The sequence below is a fragment of the Leopardus geoffroyi genome, chromosome B4 (genome assembly GCF_018350155.1).
Source record: "Leopardus geoffroyi isolate Oge1 chromosome B4, O.geoffroyi_Oge1_pat1.0, whole genome shotgun sequence".
Lineage (NCBI taxonomy): Eukaryota > Metazoa > Chordata > Mammalia > Carnivora > Felidae > Leopardus > Leopardus geoffroyi.
Genome location: NC_059341.1, coordinates 27,358,533 through 27,374,111, shown reverse-complemented (window position 1 = coordinate 27,374,111; position 15,579 = coordinate 27,358,533). Strand labels below are relative to the sequence as shown.

At 44.0% G+C, this 15,579-nt stretch overlaps 1 protein-coding gene across 1 annotated transcript in view; it reads right to left on the bottom strand.

The window, feature by feature from the left end:
- Positions 1-15,579, bottom strand: part of JCAD (junctional cadherin 5 associated) — an 83,444-nt gene that overhangs the window by 50,944 nt on the left and 16,921 nt on the right. The window contains exon 2 of the mRNA XM_045466523.1: positions 7,415-7,498. The gene's annotated coding sequence lies outside the window, so the exon portion shown is untranslated. The remainder of the gene's footprint in view (positions 1-7,414; positions 7,499-15,579) is intronic.

Here is a 15,579-nt window from a genome sequence, read left to right as displayed (position 1 = left end):
TAAAAGTAAATAACAAAATTTTAAAAGAATATTTTAAAAAGTTAGGGGCGCCTGGGTGGCGCAGTCGGTTAAGCATCCGACTTCAGCCAGGTCACGATCTCGCGGTCCGGGAGTTCGAGCCCCGCGTCAGGCTCTGGGCTGGTGGCTCAGAGCCTGGAGCCTGTTTCCGATTCTGTGTCTCCCTCTCTCTCTGCCCCTCCCCCGTTCATGCTCTGTCTCTCTCTGTCCCAAAAATAAATAAACGTTAAAAAAAAAAAAATTAAAAGTTAGAAGACAGGTAGATTTTCTTAGAGGCAGATTTGAAACGCTAATATAAAGACAGTAAGAAGGATCCCCGCAGACACCAATATATCTTTCTTTGGGAAGACAGAATGCTCTCTTCTTTCGCAGAAAGGCGGGTGCCATGAAACCTCTTTAGTTCACAGCTAACTCCCGCTGCTGAGTTACGTCTATTTATTTAACACTCCCATTTTCCAGGTTACGTGCTATGCTTTGTACTCCTTGCTATGGCAGACACTATTTCTACTAACATCTCCAAATAAGTGCGTGCCTTCTGCAGCCTTCCTATGTGCACGAAGGCCTCCTTCATCACCCCACATTGTGAGTTTCTTAATGGCCAGATACCTGATGACGACTGCCATTCACAACATAAACCACTAAGCTTAGAAATGTCATCGTCCGAATCTGTTGAAGTATGAATTGGTGAAGTTATGGGCCATTTGGAAAAGAACAGGTGGTTAGCTGTCATTGGCCAGGAACATAGAGGCGGGGCCCAGAAACCTGCCTTAAAACAAGTTCCCTGATTCTAATGAGCACCAAAGTTTGCGAGCCACAGCTTGTGACCTGGCCTGATATTAACCTGCTACTACTCACCGTCTCCCGGTACCACCTCTTGGCTGGCTCTGTAGGTCTCATTAACTGCAAAAGGACCGGCTGCCCCCCTGGGGGAGCTGAATGCATTCCCAGTAAAGGTGCCTCCCAATTCCCCTGCTTGTCAGGAGGTACCAAAACCTGAAGGAGGAAATACTTGGGCTCCAGAGTCAGACAGACTTGGGTTGGATGCACATGTTGCTGTTTATGAATTGTGCACCTTTAGGGAAATCAGTTCTCTGAGCCTCAGTTTCTTTATGCGATATCAGAGCACGGTCTTGCTATGAGGATTAAATGAGGTATTTAGTGAGCGTCCTCAGTACAGAGTCAACGTTCCATAAATGTTAGCTGGTCTCATGCTGCCCTCTTCATCGGGTTCACAGGAGAATGAATGAGAGAAACACAGAGCACCTGGCACATCGTAGCACTCTGCAAATGACAGCTATTAGTATCGTCAGTTTCTGGCCACTAAATATAACTTATGAGCACAGCTCCTTCATTTGTTGAGAGCCAAGGGAGGAAACTATTTCTAAATTCATTTGCTTTTTATAGGAAAAATGTTACAGAGATACTAGATGATTAACAAATTTTAAGAAAGACTGTTCCACTTAGCCTTTTGGATGGAAAGCCAGATTGGTATTTCTTTCCTTCCTCCCTTCTCTCCAGACGAGAAAGTGGTATTGCAGAGAGCATGTGTGTTTTAAGGTTAGACGTCCTCAAAGTGGGGTGCCTGGCTGGCTCAGCCCGTTAAGCACCTGACTCTTGATTTTGGCTCAGGTCATGATCTCACAGTTCGTAAGATTGAACCCCAAGTTTAGGCTCTGTGCTGACAGCACGGAGCCTTCCTAGCATTCTCTGTCTCCCTCTCTGTCTGCCCATCTGCTGCTTGCGTGCTCCCTCTCTCTCTCTCAAAATAAATAAATAAACTTCCATAAAAAAAGAAGTCCTTAAAGCTATTGAAATATCATAAAGAATTTAGTTAAGATAATGTGTAAAGCAGGATATTTAGAGTACCTTCATTTTTCCAGGGAGCCCAGATATCACAGGATTCCAAGAGAACACTTTAATAAAAGGACTCTTACTTAATGTAAAATGTGAAGTCTCCGAGCTTAATCTGAGCATATGGCTCTGTGTGTGTGTGTGTAAGTGTGTATAGGGCAGTAAAAGAACTAGCTTTTAGGATTTAGAAGACCAGTTTTGGCCCAGTGACGAGAGGATGAATAAATGTGTTAGAAATCTTGACAAAAATACTGTGGACAAAATAGCCATCTGATACTAAACCAAGTATATCCTCTGAAGCCTACACGAGCAGGATGCATTTACATGACTCTTCCTTTGGATATTAACACATGTCGTACCTGTGGCTGGGACATTACTTCACCGCCTTTCACCCCTTTCTTCCAAATTGGACGGGAGGGCGCCAAGCAGGCAACCGGCCAAGGTGGAAGTAAGGCAACCATATTATAAGCCCACTGAAACTTCCAGTGATTTCAAGATGAAATACTCTGATGTATCTGGGGCCAAATTCTCCGGCCTAAATATCCAGAGGAGTCAGCCTGGCTATCGGCGCCTGGCTTTTCCTACATTCCCAGGTGGACAATCTTTCTCTTCACGTATGAGTGGGTCATGGCAGGGGTAGCTCTGGTGTGTATATGGCTCTGCATCTGCCCAAACAACCCACGGCAACGGTTGCCAGGGAAAGACAATATCCGCAGCTGTGTGCTCACCTCCAGCTGCCAGCGATCCCCACATGGATGAGGAATCCAAAAGGGGTGTTGGAATCCTCTGAGCAGGGTTGTGGAGGAGGAAGGTCATAGAGCATGTGTTACCCACGGCATGCCGACCATTCCCTTTACTGTATCCATCACATCCCAACACATGATGCTTCTCATATGTGAGGCAAAGCAAAAACTTGCTTGGAAGACAGACCCTCCCACCCCCACCCCCCGCCCCACTCCTTTCCATTTCTCACCTCAAACTAGCTCTTAAAGGCTCTAATGACTTTATTCAAATTCTGGCTGCACAAACGGGAACTCTGTGTAGACTTCGAGGCACCACCATATTCTTCCCTGGGGAGAAAGTTCTTGGAATCCAGAATGGAATGGGTTAGGGTTGTCCTAATCTCTGAAGGAAATAAATGTGCTTTGGAAATGGAGGACCTAATGCAATGCTATGAAAAAAGCCCACATGTGACAGACTCTGTTACATGTTGCCTTCAATATGTTTTTAGTAGGATTCTTGAAGAACAACATGCTCTTCTCATTAGACCTGTTAGTCCGGTGTCATTTCACACAGCTTTGTCTCAACTCCCTGGAATGGCCTAATTGATTTCACATTCCTGTCAGTACCGATGACACTGGGTAGTTTCTATGTAATAATTGAGCTGATGGCCAGCCAAGGAGACAGAGTACCCAAGGCTTGCTACGACTTTGTTGCATTTTTGAAGCGAAGCGGTACACCTAACCCCCTCCAGGAACTTATATTCATTCTAGATTGGAAGAAAACCCTCGCATAAAATGAAGCCAGTGTCATGTCAGAAATGCCAAACACCAAGCACTGACAGATGCCAGCCTGTCAGAATCACGCCATCAGATTATGGAGCAGCCCAGTGGAAAAATCGGAAGTGGGTAGGAGGTGGGGGAAGGTAGTCAAAAATCGGGGCAGTTGTGTTTTGCTTTACTAACGCATGCTCGGGGGGAAGCAAGTCCCTTGGAAGAACTGGGGTAAAAAACAACGAAGCTGTCATGCCCATGTGTGTGCTCTGTTCTCCACAGGCTGCCACCACTGTATCCTCATTATAACACTTTGTCCCAAGCACTGCCATTTGTTCTGAATCTTCTCGACCGAGATGACAAATGGAGTTAGCCTGATGCTTCCTGGGGCATACGTGGTTTCACTTCCAATTTATAAATATGGTTCAAACAGGACTTTTGGAGCACTGGGTGCCTACCCAGAAATCTGACAAGAGTTCCTTCTTTCTAGAGATAGAATGCCAATGCCTTGATTCAGTCAAAAGAGCTACACTGTACAGGTGTTTGTTGATTGCAGAAACCACAGCCTGAGCTGAGTTTCAAAGCATCATCCTCCGAGACTGTGGATCTCATGCAGCCAGATGTGGAAACAGGGGTTCACGTTTCCCTGTTCACGTTCATCCCTGAGGGGATGCATCCCAGGGCTGTCTGGCTATCCCTTCTCGAATTTTGCAGTGCAATTGTGAAGGGCTATCTGTGTGCAGGTAGGACAATATAAGGACACACGTGTGGTCCTGGGCAGCATGGCATTGTGAATGACCAGAGTCTATATTAGAAGGGACCGAGGGAAGGCCTGTTATCCTCAACTTCACAGTAATAGAAGTCAGCATGAGAGCAAAGCCATCATGCTTGTCAAGGGTAGAAGGGAACAAAAGACATACTCTAAGCTGGTGAGAACCAGCTGGGAAGGCTGAATTGCTCAGGCCCATGTTTTATTCATGTTAAAAGGGTTTCTCAGGGAGAGGGGAAGGCACATTCCCCAGCAGAACTTGCTTGCCCAGAAAGGCAGGCAAATACACGGACATGTATTTGATTGAACTTGAAAAAATCTAAGAAGACATTTGGAATTGTGGAGAATATTAACAAGGCGGCTGCAAGCCAGCCGGAATTGTCCAGTGAAACCTGCCTCCCAGAGTCAGAGCTTCTAGTCTTCTCTGTGACAAGGTGACACCCGGGGTGTGGCTTCTTTCACAAACCCTGAGCAGAAGATGGTGTATGGAATCGGGCTGCCCTCAGCAGGGAACTGAACAGAAGACATGTACCTTTCTTTCACCATGTTATCCATTGTTAAGCGTTATAATTCAATGGCATCAAGTACATTCACAATGGTACACAGCCACCACCGCTGTCCATTTCCAAAGCGTCTTCATCATCCCGAACCCTATACCTATTAAACAGTAAGTCCCCACTCATCATTCCATTCAGCGTCTGATACCCTCTATTCTATGTTCTGTCTTTAAATGTACCTATTCTAGGTGCTTCACAGAAGTGGACTCCTATAACACTCCCCGTTCTGTGACTGGCTCATGTCACTTCCCATAAAGTTTTCAAGATTCCACATTGGAGCATGTGCCAGAATTTCATTCCTTTTTAAGGCTGAACAACAGTCCACTGGGTGTTGAGACTACCACTCGTCTCTCAATGGACATGGGTTGTCCCACCTTTTATTTATTTATTTATTTTTTTTTCAACGTTTATTTATTTTTGGGACAGAGAGAGACAGAGCCTGAACGGGGGAGGGGCAGAGAGAGAGGGAGACACAGAATCGGAAACAGGCTCCAGGCTCTGAGCCATCAGCCCAGAGCCTGACGCGGGGCTCGAACTCACGGACCGCGAGATCGTGACCTGGCTGAAGTCGGACGCTTAACCGACTGCGCCACCCAGGCGCCCCTGTCCCACCTTTTAACAGTTGTGAATAAGGCTGCTGGGAACACTGGTGCAGAAATAGCTGTCTGGGTGGCTCAGTTGGTTGAGCGGCGGACTTCGGCTCCGGTCATGATCTTACAGCTCGTGGGTTCGAGCCCATGTCTCGTTCTGTGCTGACAGCTCGGAGCCTAGAGCCTGCTTTGGATTCTGTGTTTCCGCCTCTCTCTGCCCCTCCCCCACTCATGATCTGTCTCTCTCTCAAAAATAAATAAACATTAAAAAAAATAGAAATAGCTGTCTGAGTCCCTGCTTTCAATTTTTTTTCAGTATGTACCTATGGGCGGAGCTACAGATTGCACGGTAACTCTATGTTTAACTTTCTGAGGAACTCCCAAACTATTTTCCACATTGGCTGAACCATTTCACAACCCCACCGGCAATAAACGGGGGTTCCAATTTCCCGCTACCATTGCCAACACTTGTTATTTTTTTTATTTTCTTTTTTTAAAATAGCCACCGTAATGGGTGCAGAGCAGTATCTCATTGGGGTTTTGATTTGCATTCCATACTCTTAATAATTTGGTCACTGAGACAGGTATGGCTTGTCCTTTGAAATTTCAGAAGCTCGCCCTGGTCAACGAAATAGTGTCTGTGTGAAGCCTGTTTCCTGACAAATCTCGGAGCAGCTCGGCAGGGATTCCATCGTGTAACTGTCACAACCACATAGCACACAAAGACTGATTGCAATTGTAGAAAGGCAAACATCTGAATCAAGAAAGACACTTTGCAATCCCAGTGGGCTGGATGAAGGGTTTCTTTTTTTAATACCGCGGCATCAGAGACCTGCCATTTAGTGCAAACCAGGCAAATCACCCATCAAGCCTGTGAAGATAGTTGAAATAGATTTTCTAATGGCTGAAAAGCTAGACAAATGGTGACCATTCAGGGTTTTCTGCTTTTTGAGGGAAAAGCTGATTGCTCTGACCTGACAGCAAGACCCATAAATTATACCTGTGATAATTGGAAAGAGCTGTATGTGGACCGATCAGTCAGAGAAGTTGCTTCTCAGGTGATTGGCCGATGGCAGCAGGCCCCTTTATACTCCTACATAAAAAGGCCACAGGACAATCGTGCATTCCTCTTTTGAACTAGATATATCAGAGCCTTTCTCCTTGGTGACCCTCAGGACGACGGCACACCCCTGATGGGGGACCGATAGGAGAACACCCAGGAGAGAAAGGGTGTGGCCAGTGCTCTTAAATACACCTTGGTAATGGGTGGTGAGATGTCCTGGTCATCTCTTTGACATGCCCCTGAAGCCGGCAACTGTATTGGGTGTGGTGGAGAGGGTGGTAAGAGCTCCTCAAATCTGGCTCCGGGCTCTAGTTGTCAGGCTCTGGTGAGGCTCCTCCATTCAACACCAGTGAAAGTGCTGGTGATGCTGGTCTAGGGATCTGACTTCGTTAGTAGGTCAAGTAAGTATAGGAGCTTCTGGCTCACTGGCAGCAGAAAACAGAAAGGTACACGTGAACTTTAGAGTGAGGGAGATATTACTGTTCTAGGTGGGGCTCTTTGAGTTTCTAAAGAGGGAAATTACCAAGAGAAACAATCTGATTGGTTTACTTAATCACCATCATCTCTGGGTGGAGTGTTTGTTTTGTTTTGTTTTGTTTTTCCAAACCTTCTGGATTTCTGGCCATGGATTTGGCTGACCTTGTGTCAGCTCCTTGACCCGGTTCCCATTGGCTGTGATGGGGATAGGGGTTTGGGCGCTGGAGGGCTAGGTCAAATGATACACAACATGGCTGCTCCCATTCAAATACTTGAGGGCAGCGGGCAGGAGGGTTTCTGGAGTATCATACCTATGCTCATAATTAACTCTGCACTTATGAAAACCAAACACTAGGACTTCACATTTGTCTCCCCTGCCTAAAACTTAGAATGGTTTCTTGAGATTATGAGAATATATTATAGAAAGAATTTAGCTCAGGTCTTACTTGCACAATTATTCCCATTAATTATTATTCATCATTTGTTTAATTTTTCAAACATCCCAGTCCTGAAGAATGAACAAGAGTAAAAATAATATCCATACAAATCTCTTGGCAGTAAATAAAATCTATAGGAGGGTTCCCTTAATGAGTTACCTGTGTTGAGGAGTTGAGATGTCTTTGGAATGAATCCAGATCAAACTGATCCTCTTAGTGTCCAGTGGTTCCATCTAATTGTCACTGAGTGAAAAAAAAAAAATCTTGTTTTCTTTTTGGAATTCTCATCTTGGAAGAACCACCAAGTTTCTAAGCATCACTTCTGTCTTCTTGAAGATCCAGTGTTGTTTCCCCTTCTCCCCCTCCCCTGGTCCCATCTTCAAAGGGCACCCACTTCAAATGGTGCCCTCCAGTCAGTTCCTGGGGCTGGAAGCTTGGAATCCTCTTCAGCCCCTCCCTCCTCACCTCTTCTTCCCTAACAGACAGTCATCACTTGGTGTCCTTTGGACCTGTCCCTTTCGTCAACGATGTGCTGTCTGGGGCTTTGCCATTGACCTTCTTCTACTCCCTCAGATTTCCCACATAAAGCCTGGAGAACAATCTGACATAAATCGAATGCCGATCATCACCCTACTCCCGTTTGTGAACCTGTGGTAAAGCCTCTGTCGAATTCAAATCCTACATCACCTGCTTCCTACATTAAATTCCTAATCCGATGCTTCCTGGTTTATCAACCCTCTCTCCTGGGTAGGACGGCCCCACCTCTGACCACCCTCAGTCCACTATGCTAGGCCCACTCTCTTCTCTGCCTTTCTACAGGCCAAGGCTTCTTCTGGAATGCTCCCCATCATCATCGCCCTGCGGGCCCCCTTCGATTCCAATTCCAGCAGCAATGCCCAGGCCTGCACACACTGAGGCTTTCCTTTAACTCCTCTGGCTCAGCCCATATCTTCTTGTCTGTGGCGCCTGTTGCCCAGCTGTTTCCCTAAGCTCCTCTCCCACCAGACAGGACTCTGTAGGCTTACGGAAAGAGGAAAACCAATTCTCTTTTCAGCGGTGCAGTCCTGCTTTAAAGTTGTATCACGCATTGTTCGTAATCCAACTTCCCTGAAGAACAATAGAATGTATCCTCGCTGCGGCCCACACCTCCTTACTGCTGACCACCCATAGTTCCCCAGGTGAAGGCAGGGATCGAACTCATGAACAGCGAGATCATGACCCGAGCCAAAGTCGGATGCTCAACCGACTGAACCAGACACCCCTATTTTGACATTTTATACATCAGTCAGGCATCTTTTTTTGGTTTAAGATGACAAAAACCCAGTTCAAACTAGCATTGCCATTATCAGGGATGTAGTTGGATCACGGGGTTGAAGAAAAGGTAGACAAACAAGTTGGGTAGGTTAAGGCATGGAGTTGAATCAGAACCTGGGATTCAAATGCCAGCAGGTACCATGGTAGTACCAGTGTTCCTCTAACTAGAAAAGAGACCAGTATCACAGAAGCACATCCCTGAAAAGATGGCACACAGCCGCTGTGTAGCAGCTCCTGGAATCAGCAGACCCTTGTTCGCAAGCTCTATCTAGTAATATCACCTCAAGCATTGCCTGCAATTCTGTTGCAACAAAATGTTCTTTTAGTTTTCAGGGATATCATATGTGTGCTTGGTGAGGATTTGGAGGATGTATCAAATTTATTTGCTACAATTTCCACGTGGCCACATTTGTTTAAATGTTACACCTTTGAAGTCAAAGTGTAATTGTGTTTTTGCCTTTTTCTTAGAAACGAATAATTCTGAATATATATATTTATACATCTCACACATAATGGTGATGATAGAAACCTTTAAAAGTTCCATGAGCAGATGGTAGTTTTAGAACAAAACAGATCCATTAGCTGTCAAATGCAGCTTCCTGAAGGATGAAAAATAGAGTCAGTTCTCAGGTACTGCTAAGAAAAGCTCTCACTTACTCTAATCCCTTAGGATACAGATTCTTTTGTAAAAATTTTGCTATGGGACGACTATGACAATTTGCTCTTAAGGAATGTCACAAAATGCAAAAAAAAAAAAAAAAAGGCTTTTGATCAAATGGTCTGAAACTTAATTCAATATGTGTTTTAAAAGATGATGCAGTTGATTCCAGACCAATTCCAGGTGCACATTTCCAGGGGTCTCCAGAAATGCATAGTTTTCCTGTCCCCATTTGTAGAAGTGTTTTCTCTCTCATAGTAAGCATAAGAAGGAGGGGAAAAAATAATCTCCTATTTTACAAAAGTAGAGTTTTCTAAAATTGGTGAAACCTTCAGAAGTGATTACAGATGAAGCAAATTACTTGTCTAGGGTCCGATAATGGTTTAGAGGTAGACCAGCTGGAAACCAAGCATTCTCTCTGTTGCCTTCCCACCACCTCCACCCAATGCTGAGCAAGCATTTTCAAAAGGATCATTTCTATAAATAGTCCCTCATATTAGATTTTCTGCAGATGTCTGTGTATGTGGATCTACTGAATGATTTGATAAAAGATTCTCAGACAACATTTTACATGACCACAAACAGCTGTCAAGATTTCAAATATATTTATTTATGGGCATCTCGCTCTACTCAACAGACACAAAATACAGGGCTACAGACAGCCAAGAGAGCTTTAATTTAATAGTTAAATCTAGGGGTCCCTGGGTGGCTCAGTTGGTTAAGCATCCGACTTCCGCTCAGGTCATGATCTCAGTTCATGAGTTTGAGCCCCTGTCATGCTCTGTGCTGACAGCTCAGAGCCTGGAGCCTGTTTCAGATTCTGTGTCTCCCTCTTTCTCTGTCCCTCCCCCACTCGCAGTCTCTCTCTCTCTCTCTCTCTTTCTCAAAAATAAAATAAACATTAAAATTTTTTTAATTTAATAACTAAAGCTCCAATGTCTATTTGCCAAGCCATCCAATCTGTGTTTAAATGACTCAATCCATAATTTTACATGGGAACCAAATGAAACTTCTGTCTTTCAGCCTGAACATAAGTCAGTACTGAATCAGAACAGAAATCAGGCACGTAGACCATAAGAAGGAAAACATGCAATTGGCTAAAACACTTGTAAAGACTCTGAAAATGTTTATTATTCATGAGGTAAGAGAGTAAATCCAATTAGCTTCACATAAAATTATTTACAATCTGGAAACGATTCATTGTGCTTTCTGCCTTCACATGGTCTTCAGATTGATTTGCCCTTGCATCTTCCCCCACAAAAACAAAGTAAAAGTCCTCATACTTGGCCTAGCAGCACATTCCAATCCTGATACTGGAAATACAGTATTAGGTACTGATACAGTATTAGAAATACAGAAATAAGTACTCTGATGCTCACGGGTGACTTTTCTTCCAGTTATAGAAACTTTTTTTGTTCATTAATCTTCTAGTTTGTTTATGAACTCAAGTTCAGCTTTTACATTTTCACTGTTTCAAGAGGTGTCTTTTGGTATGACCTAGACACTTGGTGTTAAAGTCAGTCCTTCAAACTGTGAAGTCAGGCAAGGCTTAAAGAAAATGATCCACTATAAAATGAGCACATTGTGGCCCAGTTCTGGGTGGACCATCTGCCCGATCTGCCACTATTTTCAAGTGACTTCGTATGGGTCTTTACACTTCAGTGAAGTGTAGTCATATTACTACATAGGTCCATTTTTCTTTACCATAAGAGATTCCTTCTAGTTCAAAAATTCTGTAAGGAATAAAAGTCTTTGATTTCAACAAATTTGCCATCAAGTTAGAAAGAAGACATATGGGACACAGGTTTTGCAGAAACCCTGCAAAGATGGAGGTCAGTGACAGCCTTGTAATCACAAGAGGCTACTTGAAGGGAATGAAATGCCCTCACCGGATGGGAAGAAGAAAGGGCTTCCAAGTGAGGGATAATACACATTATGAGCCAAAGAGATGAGAACCAAGGGTGGATGTTGGAAACTGTGTGTGTGAGTGGGAAATGATGGGTTGACCTCGAAGATGCCCTCCAATCACTGTAACTAGGCCAAGAGCCCTAATCTCTAGCATCACTGATAACTCAGTTAACCTATTGTATCTAAGAGTGTCCATGGAGTTAGGGTGATGTTGCCTGATCTGTGGGCTCCTAACTGCCTCCCCTGCTCACCTGTGCAGTAGAAATCTATAGCAGTGGAGAGAGCTTTGTTTACTCAAATTCTATCACCAATCTAGCTCTCCCTCTATATAACCTTATTTGTTTAGATGAACTCCTTTGAAAGGTTAAAAATTGAAACTACATGGAGCATTGGATGGGATTTTATGGACAAAATATATAAAACTCTGTATCTCTACCAACCCTTTTGGAAAATGTAAAATTCAGAATTTTTTTTAGCATCAAACTGCCACCAGAAAAATAAACCAGTACATTTAAATTTTTTTAGAGGATTTTTCCTCAAGGAAGGATGAACACGTATGAAGTGCACAAAAGATGAGCTGCCCAGAAAAACAATGAGAAATGTCTACTTATTGTCTGCCGCTTTTTGGACATTGAACTTGTCCCCTCCACAAAGGACTGAGTTGTCCTTTGGCAGACAAATCAGTACAAATTGTGTGTCAGCTGTGCAGGGCATTAACCCAAAGGGTGTGTTTTACTGACAGGGCAGAAAATAGAGTCTACTACTGAGTTCAAAATGAGCTGCGTTAGACAAGTCAATCAAGAGGTCTCTTCTCTTGGTTTGCCTGCCGGATGACATCAGTAGCCCAAGTTGGGAAGTTTAGTTATCTTAGCTTTGGATTTTCAACAGTGACTTTTGTCATCTGAGAGTCACATCACAAATTAGGGTCCTCAATTACTGTCTAGCCTGGGTGTAAATCCAGTCCCACTATTGAAAAAGCTGTTCGGTGTTTTGTTTTCGTTTTTGTTTTCCAGTTGACAAAAGACATCCTTGCTTTTTAACCATGATCCTTCCCATAGCTCATATGTTGGAGGAAGAGATGGGGGAATTCAGTAGACCTGAATTGTTTCCAATTTGAGGCATATGATCTAAAAAAGGTTCATATAAGGGCACCTGGGTGGCTCAGTCAGTTAAGCATCTGATTCTTGGTTTCAGCTCAGGTCATGATCTTACAGTTTGTGAGATTGAGTCCCACATCGGGCTCTGTGCTGAAGTGTGGAGCCTGCTTGGGATTCACTGTCACCCCCTCTCTCTGTCCCTAGAACCCCCACCATCTCTCTCAAAAATAAATAAACATTAAAGAAGTAAAAATGTTCACGGCGCCTGGGTGGCTCAGTTGGTTAAATGTCTGACTTCAGCTCAGGTCATGATCTCGCCGTTCACGAGTTCAAGCCCCATGTCGGGCTCTGTGCTGATGGCTCAGAGCCTGGAGCCTGCTTCAGATCCTGTGTCTCCCTCTTTCTCTGCCCCTCCCCCACTTGTACTCTCTCAAAAATAAGCAAAACATTTTTTAAAAATTAAAATAAAAAGAAATAGAAATGTTCATATACTTCTTAACAAAAAAGCAATTCAATCAACCCAAGAAGTCAGAAATAACTTTCTAAAAGGTATATTGCTATATTTCTCTCCTTTTTAAAAAAAAAAAACAGAGCAAACTTCTTAGTTTTGGTAGATTTTTATGTCTTGCTAAAGAACTCTTGCTGTTATCTGTCAGAAGAGGAGGGTAGGTATAGAGGACCCAATCTCAGACTTGGGGTCTGGAGACTTGGGCAGGAAGCCTAGCCCTTCTGATTTAGGGTCACCTGTAGGATGGAGGAAGCCATATTCCCCACTGGTGACACAGAGTCATACTCCAGGCTCTCCACTCCCACACACACCATACCCCAGGCACGAGGCAAGGTGGCATTTCACTGTCAAGTCTGGGAGGAACTGAACACAGCTCAGCACCTTCTCTCTTCCTCCCCCAAACCTCCCAGTCATCATACACACAGTCAGTCCTCAAGGTGGGGGCCGTGGTTGTTCAGCAGCAACACTGTCCGAAGTTGAAAGCAGGTCTATAATTTAGGGGCACGGTATTAAACCCACTTGGCTACTAGACTGAAACCACATTCTCCAACATCATTTGATCTGTAACACAACTGCCTGATTCAACTGTTTCTGAATGTGGGAGAGGAATAGTCAGGGGAGTTTTTTCTTCTTTCATGGTACCTGGCACCTCACTGACCATTAGTAAAGTTTTGCTTAAAACTAATGAAGATAGAGAGTGGATCTGGTGGAAAAGAGCAAAGGCGTCTGAGTGTGAACATTATAAACAGGCAGTGTGAAACAGCTTCAAATACCCAAAGAGAGATCATTAGTATTAAAATACAAAATGGCAGTATCTCCCCACGGGAAGTTCAGGATAAAATCGTCACCCTTAGGAGTGCCAGAACACAACGCTGTTCTCAGTCTGTTGGTCTCAGCCAAAGCTGGAGGGATCCTCACTGCAGGCCTCATGGTTCGTTTGTTTACTTAGAGCAAATGGAGAGATCTGCCAGCTCAGTGTTCGGGTTTTAAATCAAATAGTTTGGGGGGGAAGGGGGAAAAAAAGTTATGGCAAACCATAAGAGACTCTTGGGGTTGATGGGGGGTGGGAGGGAGGGGAAAGTGGGTGATGGTTATTGAGGAGGGCACCTGTTGTGATGAGCACTGGGTGTTGTATGGAAACCAGTTTGACAATAAATTTCATATTAAAAAAATAGTTTGGAAGATAGCAAGATAAAGGCCCAGATTCAATTTCAGTTTCTTTCTTTTTAAAAAATAAATAAATAAAGTTCAAAAACCCAGTGATTCAAAAGCAGGAATCAGATGAAGTTCATTTGGTTCCCAGGCCTTGATCTCTATCCCAAGGAGGGAGGTGATGTTTAAAAAATAACACTCATTAACCCAAATCAAGAAGGGTCTTTCCCCGTCTTCAGGGCAAATTTTAGAAACCATTGATGACAAAAGGGATCTGGTTCTTAAACCCCTTTTTAGCTTCTGTGATGGAAACAGCACCCTGGCATGTGGTAGACTGACCACTGGGATGAGAGTCAAGAGGCTGGAGCTTTCCTAAAACGTCCCGTGTCCTTGATAAGTCGCTTTCCGTTCTCTGCATCATGGTTTCCCCATCTGTGAAATGAAGGGCTGGGCGGCTTCCTTCCATTGGTGGTGAGGCTGGGCCTCTGCCTCCGGCGGCCTCTAACTGGTGAGCGGAAGGAGCTGCCACGGTGTCTGTGGACGGCTACCTGAGAGGAGGCAGGAGGAGCATCCGTCTCTCAGCACCTTGAACAGCACCTCTTCTCGCCCCGCTTAGTCTGGCTGCCCTATTTGGCAGCTATCGCAAAGCTACTGCTGTGCTTCCATCTGTCGAATCTCAGCGGAACATCAGGGATGAGGGGTGTGAAATGTGGATGCTCCTTCCATATTTTCTTAGCTGCTGCTAATGGCTGTCTAGGGACAAAATGTTGGAAGACCTTTTTGGAAGTCCCTTCTGAAACACATAAAAATATCTAGAGTTCGCTGGATAATTGTTTCGTAGCACACAGGCTGGCCACCACCATTTTTGTAGCCAGTGACGCTGTCTGATTTATCCGAAAGAGTGAAAAGTCACTGTGGATGAGTTAATCTGTGGGACTAGAACAGCAGATGCCGGCTGCCTAGCAAATAGAAAGACTTTTCTGTATTTGGGGTCTTTTAAAGTACACACACACACACACACACACACATCAACTCTGCTCTGTAAAAGTTATTCATAATGTATGGAAACACAATTGTTTCAATATAAATTCAAAATGACTGGCTTGTTTTGTTCCCAATTATATTTATGAAAATGGATAAAAGAATGTCTGGGTCCCAGTAGTCAACATCGGTGATTTGTAACGTGGTTAACTTTTACTAATGACTAGAGAATATGCTGACGTTTTCCTTCTCAACCTAATGGGTACTTATTTAATTAAGTATTATCATCTTTAATTTAGGGGTTATCAGCCAAAAAGCTGCTGGTCCAGGAGCGTGATGAATGGTGTTCTGTATATTCCCTGGATTCCAAAGCCAATGACACTAAAAATACCCCAAGAATAAATCAAAGTGCAAAACTCATCCGGGACACCACCTGCTTACTTGCTGATTGCTTGAGGAATGTTTTAGAAAAAATCTTTGCACAAGTGAAAGGAAATCACAGAGGGATGTGGATAGAAGAGGGAGTTAAAAGAAGAAAAATGTGAACATTCGAGATCTTATGTTTGTCAACTCCTAAATCCCTTTCCATATTCGACCAAAGGTCCTACCAGATCATGAGAAGCAGGACTCCAGAAACTGAAAATCAAGTCACTGTAGGGAATGTGGCTCATCCGGGCCTCTGGGACACAGCTGTCCTCACTAGGCA